This window comes from Medicago sativa, chromosome 6 (genome assembly GCF_051527215.1).
Source record: "Medicago sativa cultivar Bolivia chromosome 6, Bolivia_mono, whole genome shotgun sequence".
NCBI classification, from domain to species: domain Eukaryota; kingdom Viridiplantae; phylum Streptophyta; class Magnoliopsida; order Fabales; family Fabaceae; genus Medicago; species Medicago sativa.
The window spans coordinates 25761685-25777193 of record NC_140754.1 but is presented as its reverse complement, the minus strand read 5'-3'; the positions used below and the strand labels follow the sequence as shown (position 1 = coordinate 25777193).

Genomic DNA, 15509 nt, shown 5'->3' with positions numbered 1-15509 from the left:
AAGTCCATGATATGATATACTACCTCCGTCCCAATTTAATTGACACAATTTTGTTTTTCACACATATTAAGAAAAATGTATAAATAAAGAGGAAAGTGAAATATATTGTATTGAGAATGATAAAAGTAGTATTATTTAGTGTTATATTGTACTGGGAATAATGAAAGTTGTATTGAAAATTGAAATGAGTCAGTTATTTTGGGACACTTTTTTTTAGAAAATGGGTCAGTTATTCCGGGACGGAGGGAGTAGCATATATAGATTAGTATTATGATATACTCCCTCCGTCCCGGAATAACTGATCCATTTTCTAAAAAAAAGTGTCCCAAAATAACTGACTCATTTCAATTTTCAATACAACTTTCATCATTCCCAATACAATATAACACTAAATAATACTACTTTTATCATTCCCAATACAATATATTCCACTTTCTCCTTTATTTATACACTTTTCTTAATCTGTGTGAAAAACCAAAGTAGGTCAATTAAACCGGGACGGAGGGAGTAGCTAGCTAGGAACAAATATTCTAAAAGTACAATGATAATGTTTTTCTTTTAAAAAAAAAGGCAAAGGACAATCATAATGTAATTCTAGGTCACCCTAAAAGACAAGCAACTTCTACTAAAGTACATAATTTATGTTGGTATCTACCACAAGCTTGTCACTGCAAAAGGCATATACTTCCATTTTGAAATATACTTTATTAGTTCGAAACTGTTAAAAGATTATTGCACCTTCAAAAGAAGTAGCTCCTCCAAAATGTGAATGCCTTATTAGTTTTCTACAAGCTAATGACATTTGGAAAGCTCTACGTTGTAGTCATTCCTTTTTTATTAACTTCATCTTATTATTGTATTTCATGAGAGTGTCATATTGGGATTTTTTTTTTCCTGACCCTATTGCCAAAAAAAATGAAACATTTGACCCCCTTTGAGAATTATATACCAAAATGACCCACTTTGGGAAATTTTTTGTTTTGTTTTGTCTTTTTCCCCATTACGGCCATTTGAAATGGCGGTAATGGGCTGTTTTTTCTGCGCCACCCTGCAGCCGTCACATCTTGTCTTTTTTTTTTAATTTTTTTTTATTCATTACGGTCATTTGGTTTGGCCGTAATGGATTTTTAATTTTTTTTCCGTTTTTCCTTTTTTTGAGCACAATATATGTATTTATTAATGTAAATAATAATAAATAAATAAGTATTAATTATAATTGTAATAAATATTCTCAACATAGTCATCATGGAGAAAGCTCCCAAATATCAAACCATTCATTTGATGACTTTAATCCAACTCAAAACACCCCACAAACCAGTTACCCAGACCAATCACAATACACTTCTTTCAACCTACCAACCCCTCCACAAAAACTTAATATCTCAAGCTTTTTGTTAAGATGCAGTGTCTAACTGGTTACTCTTGTCTCAATGTGATGATCTTCGGGATCCCCTCATAATCCATCACCTTAAAGATTTCATTCTATCCATGTCGGTTAAGTAGGCATGGCATCAACACCCATACCCGCGGGTACCCACCCAAACCAAACCCAATTTGACGGGTTTTCCCCGCTTTGACCGGGTTTGAGTTTTCCCCGATTTCAAAACATGGGTACGGGACGGGTAACAAGGATATAGGTACCCACCCCGAACCCATACCCAAACCCGTCCCGAATGTTGAAAATCAATTTATTACCCCTTTTATTAAATAGAAACTCAAACCCTAAATTATTTCACTCATACAGTCAGAGTCTCAGTCTTTCAGTTGACACTTATTTACAATAGTTCTTTCTTTTCTCCTTTCATATCTCACAATCTCAACCTCTCTCTTTTCCATCACCACAGTCGTCGATCGTTATCATCTCTTTGCTGAATAATACATTACAACATTGTGCTCAGCGCTGAAAATACTTTTCTTTTTATCAAAAAAGTGTATCTACTGTGTGGATGTGGATGGGGCGGGGATACCCAAACCCGTCGGGGACTGGGATGTTATTCGATTTCTCATCCCCGTCGGGTATGGGTAGGGTAATATGTAAGGATATGAGAGTAGGGTATGGGGACGGGGAAGGTAAAACCCGTTCTCATCCCACCCCATTACCATGTCTACGGTCAAGGTTTAAAAACTACAATCGTCGTTTGCTGCAAAACTTTTATACTGCGACAAAATGTAGTCGAAATTGTGGTTGCAATATCATTCTGAAGATCTCAAATTTTTTATATTTCTGCCATTACTACGGTTTCAAACCTCAATTTTAAACAATGACCCCGGTTAAACTGTAATGACAAAAACATAAATGAAAATGGTCCTATGATTAAGTTAGGCTATTGTTAGCCATTGAAAGTGATTATTTTATAGGATACGGCTAAGAGCTAAAAAATTCATATAATGCAAATACAAGTGAGAAGGGGACATAGACAAGATGTGCTAGGAGAAATGCCAATATAATGTTTGATGCCTATTGTTTCTACTTCTTTTTGGTCTTCCGAGCTAGCTAGCTTATTGGATTATATAATTTAATGTGATGAAAACACAAATATATGTAGTACATTTATTAAATAGAGGTCCATATTTCATGTGCTATTTGTAAAAATAGAGCTTTATGGTTTATGTAGATATTTCCAATCCGTTGTCACGATAATTTTGTTTGCTTCCTCACGAAATTGTCGCAGCATATATACTATTAGATATAAAATTAGTTATGTTAGGGATGACGGACACCGCAAATAACACGGACATTGACACGCCGACACCGTTAATAATTTAAAAAAAAATCATATAATTCGATATAATTATATATGTTGGTGTTGTGTCGGTGTCGAACACAACATGTATCCGACACTGAGACACGTCTAATCCGAAGGATATCCATGCTTCATACTTGGTTTTTATTCCTATGTAATTTACCTTTGTTGTCCAAGACAAATGGTGAGCACCTAATGCTATGATTCTAAGAGTACAATCATAATGCAATTCTAAGCCACCCCAAAAGACCGACAACCTCTATTTAAGCACATCATTATGTCGGTATCTAACTCAAGCTTGTCACCAGAAAAAGAAGATACATCCTCGTTGAATTACACTTAGAATCTGTTAAAAAAATAATTATACCTTAAAAAGTAGTAGCTCCTTAGAAAAAAAATGTTATAGGCTTTCCTTTTTGTTTAACTTGACCTAAAAGTTTGCATTATTGATGTCGGCTATGGTTTTAAACTGCAGTCGTGCTTTGCTGCAAAACCTTTATATTGTGAAAAAATGTGATTATGTGGTCAAAATTGTTAGTGCGATGTTATTATGAAGACCTCAAATTCCAGACAGATGCTCTTTAGACACCTCTAAATTTTTCACTTTCCTGAAAATAGTTCATCAAAGTTACGATTTCGATCTGATTTTACACACAAAAATAGTCAATCGTGAGTTACTACTCGAGGAGTGAAATTGAGATGCCGCAATTGTCAAAATTTCGACCCTCAAGTTACGGATCTCAAATTTAAATTATGATGTGGGTTAAATTCTCACGAAAAAAAAAAATCAAAATGGTCCCAAAAGCTATGGGGTCCAACTTCGATGGATAAGCACAAGGGTAAATCATTTCTATCTGGAAGCTTACCTAAAAGTAACCTGGCCAAACTTAAGCCTTTAAGAGTGGTTAACTTGAATGATTTGGCTAAAAGCTAGAAATCCATCGCATACAATCAAGAGTGATAAGGGGACATAGACAAGATGTGTTAAAAAAAATGACAATGTTAGACAACTATATATTCTTTCTACTTTTTTGTCTTCCTAGCTAGCTATATCATTGAATTTTATAATTTGAGTAGTTGATATACACACGCATACACAGGTTAATCCAAATAAACCCACTTGGATTGGCCTAATGGTATTAGCTTAGGATTTGGGAACGTGCTCCTCCTCAAAATTTCATGTTCGATTCCTTCCAGTTGAGCTAATTTAACTTCATAAAAAAAAATTCAAATATGTGCAGCATAATAAAAATGTCTTTAGATTCATTTAAATAGAAGATATAACTTAAGCCTCAAATTTACCCAATGGAAACATCTCATCCTCTTTCAATTGAAAGATTTTCTAATAGTTGGTTAGTAAACCCTAAACCAAATTCACTAGTAGAAAGCCTTGATAGTTCCTTTAGAACTTCTCTTGATGCTTATGATGAGGCTTCTTCTTTCATTGAAATGGATCCAAGAATGCTATTCTTTATAAACTTTTCCAACCTCGCATTCTTCTCTCAATCTTGTTGATGCCGACCAACTCTTTTCCTATGGTTACTTAATGCCATTTTTTGTTGAATCATTGAAAATTGAACCATATGAATATGATTCATCAAACTCAAAGCCAACCTCAGCTTCTTCTTTTAGAAAATTCAAGAATAACATCAATGAAAAGGGGTAGAACATTATCAAGGAGAATGTTTCAAAAGTATTTGAATTTCTTAAGGCCTTTGTGTAGAAAATTGAGGGTCACAAATCAAGATCAAAACATGAAAATGTTGTGAAAAGAACTCAATCAGTGAAGAATTCTAGAGGAAATTATTGCGAATCATCTCCAAGAATTAGTGTATCTTATTCTACGGACGATTGGCGCGTGTCTTGTGATTCTGATATTTCAATTTATGAAGCTGTTCTTCATTGCAAAAGATCAATTGGTATGTCCAAAAAATTCAAAATTTCATGTGTATGTTAATAGAGTTATTTACAATATTTTAATTTATGATGCTATTCTTCATTGCAGAAGATCAATTGGTACGTCCAAAAAATTCAAAATTTCATGTGTATGTTAATAGATAGAGTTATTTATTTACAATATTTATTTGAGACCAACACTTTTTTCACTTTATTCATTGCAGAAAGAATGAATTAAGTATGATAGAGTGAATATCAGAGAATGGAAATAGGTTTACAACCACCATTTTGGTCGTGACATCACGGATTTGGATGTCTCTATTACCATATGAACACGATCTAGGATGTGGCTGTATCAGATGTATTAAATTACTTACAATTTTTTATGAATGTCGAAGATCGCAACTGTGACTACAATTTAAAACCATGGTGGTGCATACTTACGTGAATAGAGATCGCAAAGCTTGAAATAATGCCTCATCAACCTTATACTTATTTCCTATAGATACTCCATTGGCCTTGTACTCCATTGGCCTTGTATAGATAATGCCTCATATTCGTTTATGCGGATTAAGAAAGAGGATGAGTTACACGTTTGATGAGGAAAGTATGCTTTGAACTCTTTGGAGGGAATATGAATGGACTTTGTCTAACTGAAAACGGAAGAAGATAAGTTCAGTTCAGAGATGGATAGATGGTTTCTAAATTTCGAGGACGAAATTTTTTTTAAGGGGGGTAGAAATGTAACATTCCGCCTGTCAGTGTCTGAACTGTATCAGTCGATCGACCCAGAGAACGTTTTTTTGGAAGAAAGTTAATGGAGAATATTTATTATGTAATATCAGCTTATTACGGAGTAAGTATCCGTGTCGCTTTTACCACGTTTAAAGACAAGGGCAATTTGGTAATTTCACTTGGAAAGGGTATTTAATTGAGTTGGGCCAAAATATCTTCATTCTTCTTCAACCTTTCTCTCTCTAGGATTTGGCAAGAGTTTTCTCTCCTCCTTCTCTCTACTCCATCGGCCTCTCTCTTCTCTCCCCACCTTACCAATTCATCAAAACTCCTTCCTCAAAGATTCATGATCATCTTTTGGTTACTCTATGCCCTTTAAGAGATTGTGTAGCTTGGATTAAGCTTGTTTTCATTCCTCTCCTCTTTCCACCAAACTTTTCTAAATCTTCTTTCTACCATGGCAATCTTTAGATTATGTTTCCTTATGAACCTCTTGAACTTAAGGAAGCTTGGGTTTTGTTTGATTTCCTTCATTTCTCCTCTTAAGGATGGATTCAAAGTTAGGGTTTTGATCAAGTTGGTAAGTGAAGCATGTTTTGGCATAAGGTATGGGTTCTTAATGGTTAAATAAGCAAAGAGGAAGATGATTGAAGATTGATTAGTAAGCTAAGGCCATGGATGTGGGTAAGTCAAGAACTAAGGTTTGTTGAATAAAGCTTTGGGTTGGATTGAGATGGGCTAGCAAGGATGAAGATGATGTGGATAGCAAGAAAACAAAAGGGGACTAGAAGCTAGGGTTTGGTTTGTTGATGCTTGGAAGCTTTTGGGAAGCAAGTATAATCTTTTAGGTGAGTTCCATAGATAAATTTCCCACCCTTTGGGATTATGTTTATGCCATCTATGATTAATATGAACAATATGAAATTCTAGGGTTCAAGTATATGTTTAGTTACCCCATTTGTATGCCATGCTTGCTTGACTTGTGAATACTTGCTGAGTTCATGTTTTACAGGTTTCTAATGATCCTAAGAGCCATATAACACTTAGAGACACTTGGTTTGAGGTTTTTGGGTCAAAAATACCATTTTTAGGGGTCCTGGACTGTCCTAACTCGCCACGGCGAGCTATTACTCGCCACAGCGAGCTAGAAGGCCGAACAGGGGGTCCTGCTCGCCTCCTACTCCGCATGGCGAGTAGCTACTCGCCTCCCCCATGAATTTACTCGCCTAGGCGAGCAAGTGGTGTGTTCCCGCACTGCTTGCTCGTTTCAGGCAGATTCGGTGTTTTTCCGTTCCGGATCTTTTGAGCAGTCTTTTTATAAGTTAAACCCCTCAAACCAAGGTCCTAAATGATGATCAATCTAAGCAAGATTTTTATGATAAAGAGGCAAGTATTATGCAAGTTAGTGAGGCATGGCATACGAGAGATCGTATTATGAATCGGGTAGCAAGTTATCCTTAAGAAAGGGAAGAACTAGAGCCTCGGTATAGTTATCGAGAACTAGAATAGTTAGTAAAGAATAGAATGCTATGCATTAGTATATGCTTGTTTAGATGCAAGGTAATAAAAGTATTATCTTCGCATAAGAAGCAAGAACCATACGAGTATGGTAAGAGGTGAATCGATTTCGTATCCATTCACAAAGTAAGATAAGCAAAGCTTAAGTTTACCTCTAGTGGATCGTTCAAGGATCCGAGGTAAAAGAGATAGTATGTTTAGGTTTAACCTTCATACATGCATAAGACTAAGATTATAATAAGAGTGTTATGTCTCTTGAATTCCTTCCAAGGTTGGGTTCAAGGGGTTCCCCAAGGGGAATGGTTAAGCCGAAAGGGAGCCGCATTTCACTAAGTTAAGGTGTCGTGTCTTTTATATTCCTTCCAAGGTTGGATATAAAAGGTTCTCCAAGGGGAACGGGGTAAGCCGTAAGGGACCCGCACGTTCACTAAGGGAGTCCGGTGCGCTATTGCAAAGCATTTTCACCGGTAGTAAGGGATGAACTTCCGGGGTTACTCCACTCGGAACTAATCCGTAAAATGAACTCAGATAAGTTGTTTGTTACACGCTAACATAATCAATGAAGCTGACTTTGCATATTTATTATACATTTATATGTCATGTCATAGAGCCTTGACATAGACTGTCAAGAATTAGAAAGAATAAAGAAGAAGATAGTCAAGAACTAGCAAGCTAGAAAGAGTCACTTTTGTGGTAAGATTAAGATAGATACAATTCAAGTAAGCAAGTAAGCAAGTAAGGAGAGCTATACCGACGATGATCTTAGGTTCCCCTAATCGTCCGGTTTAGAGCCGCGTCATGATTTTAGCAAGAGAAGGCCTTGATGCGTAGATAGTATCTTGGCATTGCGGTTTTAGTTTCCCCCGTAACCGCCATGACACGTATAGAAGAGAAGCCTATAACAAGTTAAGATTTTATGACGGCCCTAGTATGCACAACCGTCTAAGAAAGCAAGTCCCCACACACGTATAATCAACCGTCAGGTTGTAATGTAGACACGTGGTGACCGTAGGTTTCCCCTGAGGTTACCTATAGCCTAGGATTTAGGGGAACTCACTGAGACATTATGTCTCATCCCAATCCTTATTTGTTTCAGATAAGCAAGTTGGTATGCAAGCTTGTAGCTGGATGGATGTTTCAACAAGGGATCGTTCGTACCGCAGCAGGATGACAAGGGTTCCAAGGATGTATATATTATACTTTAGGAAAAGATGAGTTGTATATCTTTGTACGAACGCTTTGTTGTTGTAAATAATATTCATTCGAAGTTTTTATGTTGTATTTTTTTAATGTATCCAATACTAAAATAACGCACGTGCTAGACTTTCTAGATACGTCTAGTATGGGTGTTACAAATACAATTTTTTAATTCCTCCAAATGATGAGGGTTTTAATTGCTCAAGAGAATTCATTTAAAAAAAATTAAGGATTCTTCCATTGTTTGGACATTGCTGATACATTAAAAAAAAATCGATTTAGCTTAAAACTAAAAGTATAAATGTTTGTTGTTTTCAAGTTATAACAAACCAAACTAATCATGATTATCTATTTTAGTGACACCAACAATATAGCAAAAAATATAATCTAAACTCTTTCTTTAATGACAACAACAACAATTTTATTATAGAAAAAAGTTGTTTAAGGGTATAATTGGGATAATGAAAAAGTAAGTATAGATATACTCATATAGTTTGCTACACTTCTTAAATGATAAAGTAAAAAAAACTGGACATATATATGTTGAGATGTTGAGACAAAATCCTTATTTGATGTTTTAAAGATTACAAACATGTTAAATTTATTTAACCTTGTTATCTACTAATTTGTTTTGTGAGAATTGTTTCATGAGAACGATCTGAGAACATTATTAGAACGATATGAGAACGTTCTCCTTACACAAAGCAAATAAAACATTTACATCAAAAATGAACAAGTCATCACAAAAGGAAAGCATGGCAAAATATTGGAAGTTTTACCTTGTACCCCAACATTTATACCTTAACCTCTACAAAGCATACAAAATTCCAATTTCATCCCACATAATATTTTCCTTGTGAATCGAAATAGAGGGAAAATGATTTCCGTAACCTGCAGAGTAATTCGAAACTTCAACCCACAAAAAATCAGTACTCCAAACAAGAACACACATAAATCCAGACAACCAATCTTTAACAAAACTAAGTTTAATTTCAGATTAGGGAGGAAAATTGAAAAGATAAGGTTTACAAAGGCAAAAAATGAAGATTTTAGGTTACTCAATCTGTCTTTAAATTAGAATTAGCACCAAATCCAAATCCAAATCAAAATGAATAATAATAGAAAATCAATTCATTTCAAGGCATGGGTGGTTTAATTCGGATTAGAGAACGAAAGAGGGATTAGTGAGAGAACCTCCAACTTCTCTCTAAGTTTTCCTTCTCTTTCACTCATCGAGGAGGGGTGGTTTTAAGTCATTTTTTGGCCTAAAATCACCCCTCTGCATCTTTTTTCCACTTTCTTTCGATCTAAATAAGTGATTTTCACAAATATCAAGCGTTTTCTTTTGTCTTTTTTCGTGATTTCGTCGTCTGAGTGCGACCTTGTGTTGTTCGTCGTCTTGTGCGGCGTTGTTTGATTTGGCATCTTGTTGCGGTGTTCGTTGGTTCATATTGAAAATCAGCTTCAGTCAATCACAGATTCAATCAATGATTTGGACGTCAACGTTGCAGATCCAGAAGCAAGAGTATTCTGGTGATTTAGATTTTATCATACTTGTAGGCATTTTGCCTTTGTATGCTATTAACTTGGGTGCTGTGAGTTTGTTCGCAGATTCATCCTTTACGTTTTTAGCGATCTTGATTCTGATATATTCTATCGATTTGAATGAATGAATATCGTTTTGTTTTTGTCAAAAAAAAAACTCTCTAATCTATTTTCACATTCGATAAAATAATTGAAGTTTAGAAAGGGTCTTGTTAACGAGTGTCCCCCGGGCACTCTTTAAGCATCCCAAATTTAATAATTATTCTTTTTAAAAGTCAACTATTATAATTTCAAATGGATTCAATACACAACTTTTCATTAAAACTTACTATTTTAAGTGCTTAAAGAGTGCCTCAGGGACACTCGTTAACATTTCCCGTTTAGAAAGAGTTTGGTTTTGAAACAATATGTGTCCTCTAAACCCAGTGAATGGATGCTGATTTTTTAGAAGCTTGGCGCAAATAATGATGAATTCTTTACCCTTGAAGAGTTGAACCAATTGCTAGAGGGAACATGTTTTAATATTGAATATTGTTTGCCACAATCAATTCCCTAAAAACTTTTCTCAAGCTTTCCGGTATGGCAGTCCAACTCCAGATCTCTTATTAACTGGAAAACTTGTGGGGAGGGAGGGTGGATGGGTGCGATTTTTAAAAAGGCTAAAATTGGAATTTTCGATGGTTTGTCGGGGTAAAAGGATAATCGTAGGGGTATGAGAACATCCTGCTCAGTTTCAAGAAGAAAAGTGAAATCAATTTAAGCTTTGGACAACTGCCAAAAACGTGTCCAACAACTCTATTTTCTATTATGATCACCAAATCACCCCTCACCTATAAATACAAAGTGGTTTTGAAGGATGAACGCAGGAGTTTTGAAAGCAAGCATCCCCTCAAGTAAAAATCATCACTACATACAAAGCGCTTCACAAACAAACAAATTTCAAGCTCTCTCATTATATCTTTTGGATCATACTCTTTCGAATTTATTTATTAAATATCAAACAAATGTTGAGAAATTTATTTGATTCAAACCAAATCTCATCATACCTAGTGTATTGTAATTCTCAAGTCTATTCCTAACAATAGTTTGAGAAAGAAGTGTAACCACCTTTCTTGTGCAAAAACAAAGAATTGTAGAATCCTGCCGAGATTGATAATACAGGGTGTAACAGACTGATCTGGTGCGATCAAGATCTTATAGTGTTAGTCAGAATTTTCTATTAGCATGATAATATAGTGGATAATTTCACACGAGGCGTGGGGACTGAAAGTAGTCGGGTTTGATGAACCAGGATAATTCTCTTGTGTTATTCTTCTTCCTTCTTCTCTTTTTATTTAGTTACACAATGAGCGCGCGCGCGCACACACACACACTATCACACTCATATTAATATTTATTAATCTCCAGAATATTATGGTCTTAATTATTCACAACCAAATTAATTCAGAGTTCTTTAGTCCTAACTTAATCATTAATATTGTTTTATGTTTAAATTCAGCTTATAATATTATTTTTCTCAATCTGTTTATATAATCATTCTCCAGAACATTCTTTTTTTGGTTACATGAGAGAAAAAAAAACTAATCTTGTTGGACTAACATCAATCAAGAACCTTATTGAGTATTGTTATACCCTAATTTTGGACCTAAAAATACTTGATCAATTCTTCTTTTCTTGCATTCTAAGTCAGTTGAACTGTCTCTGATCAATTACATCTTTCTCTGCATTTTATTTCAATGTTATTTGCAAAAGGGCATTTTAGTCGTTTCCCATGTCAAAATTTCTTTCAATCTTTTAAAATTTGTTTGAATCCTTTCAAGTAGTTTGAATAAGTCCTCATTTCAATTCTATGTCAAAATCCAGTTCAAAATTTGCATTTGAGGTCATTTTGTGTCAGTTTAGCCCCTAGGGGCATTTTAGTCTTTTCATATGTTAAAACCCTGTTTAATGTCTAAAAATTGTCTCTGAGTCTTTTAACTTTGTTTGTATAAGGTCTTGCTCTAATTCCTTGTTAAAATTTGCATCTGAGTCATTTTTAGTCGTTTTAGCCCCAGGGGCATTTTGGTCATTTCACATAAAATCTCTTATCTGCTTTGTTGTTTTTAATCGTCTCGCATTACGTTAATTTTCAATTTACCTTTTCAGTTCAATTTTAGTTTAATTTTCATTTTGGTCCTCGTACTTTTGTTATTTGCATTTTAATCCTTTTTAGGTGTGTTAAGTCCAAGTGCCACGTGTCCAAATGCTATTAGTCCACAAAAGTTTGTTACAAGTCAAGTGCCACATGGCATTGTTTCATTGGTCCAAGCATTCCCACATCACCTATAAATAGGTCAAAGTTGGTCAAAGTCTCATTCAACTAATCACTTTTACACAAAAATTCCCAAAAATTCCAAAAACCATTTTTTAATTATTTTCTCTCCCATTTTTCTCTCATCTCTAACTAACTCCCATCACCACCCTAACTAATTTCCTCCACCCTAACTAACTCTCACCTCCACCTTAAACCACCACAACAACCTCTAACTACCTTCAATATTCATCCCTAACCACCACATTCATCACCAAAAACCTCCAACCACCACAACATTTTTCCACCACCACTTCCTCCGCCGCTCAACCATTCAAACCACCTCTATCTCCGTCACAACACCGCCGTAACGAACCTTCCAACTCCACAACCTTCAGCCGTATTCGAATTCACCAACATCAAAGAAGAAACCGAATTCAAAACCGTCACCGGAAACAGCAACAACGGCGGCGAACTCAGATCGGACGAGCCTAACAACAACGACCAGAATCAAAGCAAGAAGGAACAAATTGAAGCTAATTCAATTCAAAGAAGAAGAACGAAACTGGAGCTAAACCGAATCGAAGCTAAGAACACCAAATCTCACTGTTGTAGCCGCTGTTGCGTTTCTCTTCAATCGAATCAACTTCGATTCTCACTCTATTCATCTCTCCGCTTATCTCCGCCGGAGTTCCTCGCCGGCCGCCACAATCAGCTAGAAACTCCGTCCACAAGTTGGTCATCAGGAATTCTCTCTTTTCGCCCGTCTGTTTTCTTGATCAAGTGACGACAATGGAGGATGATTGGGAGGAAGAGCAATTGGCACCCATTGATCCTAAGTTTCATGAGCCACCTAAACTTAAATGGGAAGATGAAGAGGTGGATGAAAACGATGTGAAGGACTCATGGGAAGAAGAAGGTACTGCGTTTTCTCACGTGTTTTCTCTGTGTTAAAGCTTTCATCCCATTTAATCACATGCATGCGTGCCTACCGTAATTCCGTGTTCCCTCACTGTCCTGGTTTGTGTGATGTTAATCATGTGGTTCTTGTACACTTTGATATGGACAGACCCTTATGCTTTGGGCTTAGGGCCTGTTGTGTTGAATTTCTTCTTGCTGAATATTTCGTTGCTATTTTGACGTTGTTCAATACTTCTTACACCCCTATTTGCTTCAAAATTGATGATAAAATCCCAAAAAATTCGTGCAATTATTTTCTTGGTGAATTTTGATATATTTTGCATGTTAATCTTGGTGAAATTGTGTGAGAAATATTTTGTGTTTTTTCGTAATTCAATACGAGTCATTTGTGTGCAAATTTCGTTGAAAACTTCTAAATTTGTGTAAACTTTTCTTGTGATGATTTTGACACTTAAGGCACGTATTTTGGAATGTGATGTCATGCTAAAATCCATTTCAAGATTATGTGCAGCCTTGTTCTTACTTTTAGCTCACTTTTAGTCAAAACTTTTGTGAAGATTTTGATGTGATCTTGAACTTGAATTTTGATGCATAAATGTGGCTTTGAGTATGAAATGTTTGGAGTGGATTTGATTCTTAGATATGATGTATACCTACTGTTTTTTGAACTAGTCTATGTGAGTTTTGTGTTTGTTAAATAATGTGAAGCATACTTGTGAATTGAAGGGGATAAAGAAAAACTTGCAATTTTTTATATTCTTTGGTATAGTTGATGATCTTAGTTCTCATGTTTTTTCCTTGAACCAAGTCACTTAAAACTTCTCTAATATCATGAGGATTTAGGCCTTTAACTATACCTTAGAATGATTTTAAAGGAATGTCAAGTCTCTTTCATCACTTTTAGTTAATTTCTCTTGTTACTTCATTTTCAAGTTACATTTACTTTACTATGCCTTTATTGTGTTATTTCTATTTCATTTGTGCTACTAACTCCTTTTGTTTCATGTCTCATATTCCATAGCATCTTGCATATTCACCTTGCATATTTCTCTTTTTTTTCTTTCTATGTTTCATTTGTAAGCAATTAGAATGTAATACTTAGGACTTTTTGTACTTTACTTTCATGCTATTTTAAATTTCTTGCAAGACCATAGAATGTATCTAGGCCAATGATGTAATAAGGACAATGGACTCTAATGATGTACACCGACACAAGCACCGACACATGCACACACATCACTTTAGATGTATGGCTAGAATATGCATGTTTAGATGTATGTTTAGGCTTTGTACTTAGAAAAATCAATTTTCCAAAAAAGATAAAACAATATCACTCAAACCATTTTTCTAAATAAACCTTGGGATCAAAATCCCATTGCAATTTTCCTTTTCATTTTCTTAATCAAAATCTTAAAGAATTTTAATCATACTTAGACCATATTTTGCAAATGACTAATTCCACCTCACTCTTTTCATAATCTCATGCCCTTGAGGCCTCTTTCTATTCTTCAAAATCCCATTTTCAAACTTAAAATCAACCAACAAAAACAAAAACATTTTTGGAAGAGAACTACGGTGGATTTGATCCCTTAAACGGGTACGTAGGCAAGGAATCAAAATTCCTTCAATTCAAATAAAATAAAAATTCAAACACATTCTTCTCCCTCCAATTCTTCACTTAGAAACTCTTAGGTTTAAATAAATATTTTCAAATAGCATTTAAAAATAGAGCGCGCGCGTAGAAATTAAAGACGGTTCCTATAGGATACTATAGTCGTTATGGGTGCCTAACACCTTCCCGTAGCGAAAACAACTCCCGGACCTCGATTCTCAAGGGTTTTGCTTACTTTTTCCCTTCCCAAGAAAAAATAAGATATCACCGGTTAAAAAGGTTCAAACGTAATCAATGTTTGACACCCGAAAACCAAGATAAAACAAGTATATAAATTTAATGTAAGTTTCATGAGTAATTTTTAAAAGGTTACATTTCAACACCAACACCACCACACCCCAACCCCCCGGGATAATTTTAATCAAAATCAAATTAATATAATAAGATACCTATAATTTCAAGAAAAATCAAATTAACGAAACTTTTATAAAAATCATTTTTCGTAATTTATACGCATAAACACAATAAAAAGAGCGGATAGACATGTATATATTATATTTCGACTCTTGATTGAACCTTGGTAAAAAAATGTCATTGAACCATTTTTTTTTGGTAGATAGACGAAATGGCAAAGCCATTATAAACTCACATACAGAAGTGGAGGTACCGGGGTTCGAACCCCAGTCATGGCATCCGGCCTAACAATTTCGGCATTTTTCCAGTTGAGCTAGGACTTCTGGATCATTGAACCATTATTATATGTAACAAAAATGTGTTTAAATATTTAGATAATAACAAAATAAAAATAAACAAACTTTGTTAAAAAAATATTATTATAAGTAACAAAATTTTGTTTAACTATACAGATAAAAACAAAACAATATTTAGATAATAACAAAATAAAATAAAAAACAAATTTTGTTACAAAAAAACATAATTTTAGATAACAAACTTGAGTTGGAGATAAATACAAATTCTTGGAGTATTTCTTAGGGGTTTCTCTATTCTGATTATAAATACACATTCTTATTCTCCCTTTGATTACCAAAAA

General features: G+C 34.8%; 1 pseudogene across 1 annotated transcript; it reads left to right on the top strand.

The window, feature by feature from the left end:
- Positions 1 to 3845: 3845 nt before the first annotated feature.
- LOC146914170 (putative membrane-associated kinase regulator 6) lies at positions 3846 to 8233 on the top strand (annotated as a pseudogene). Its single transcript, XR_015014011.1, has 2 exons — positions 3846 to 4663; positions 7990 to 8233. The product of XR_015014011.1 is annotated as a putative membrane-associated kinase regulator 6 (transcript).
- The last annotated feature ends 7276 nt before the right edge of the window (positions 8234 to 15509 follow it).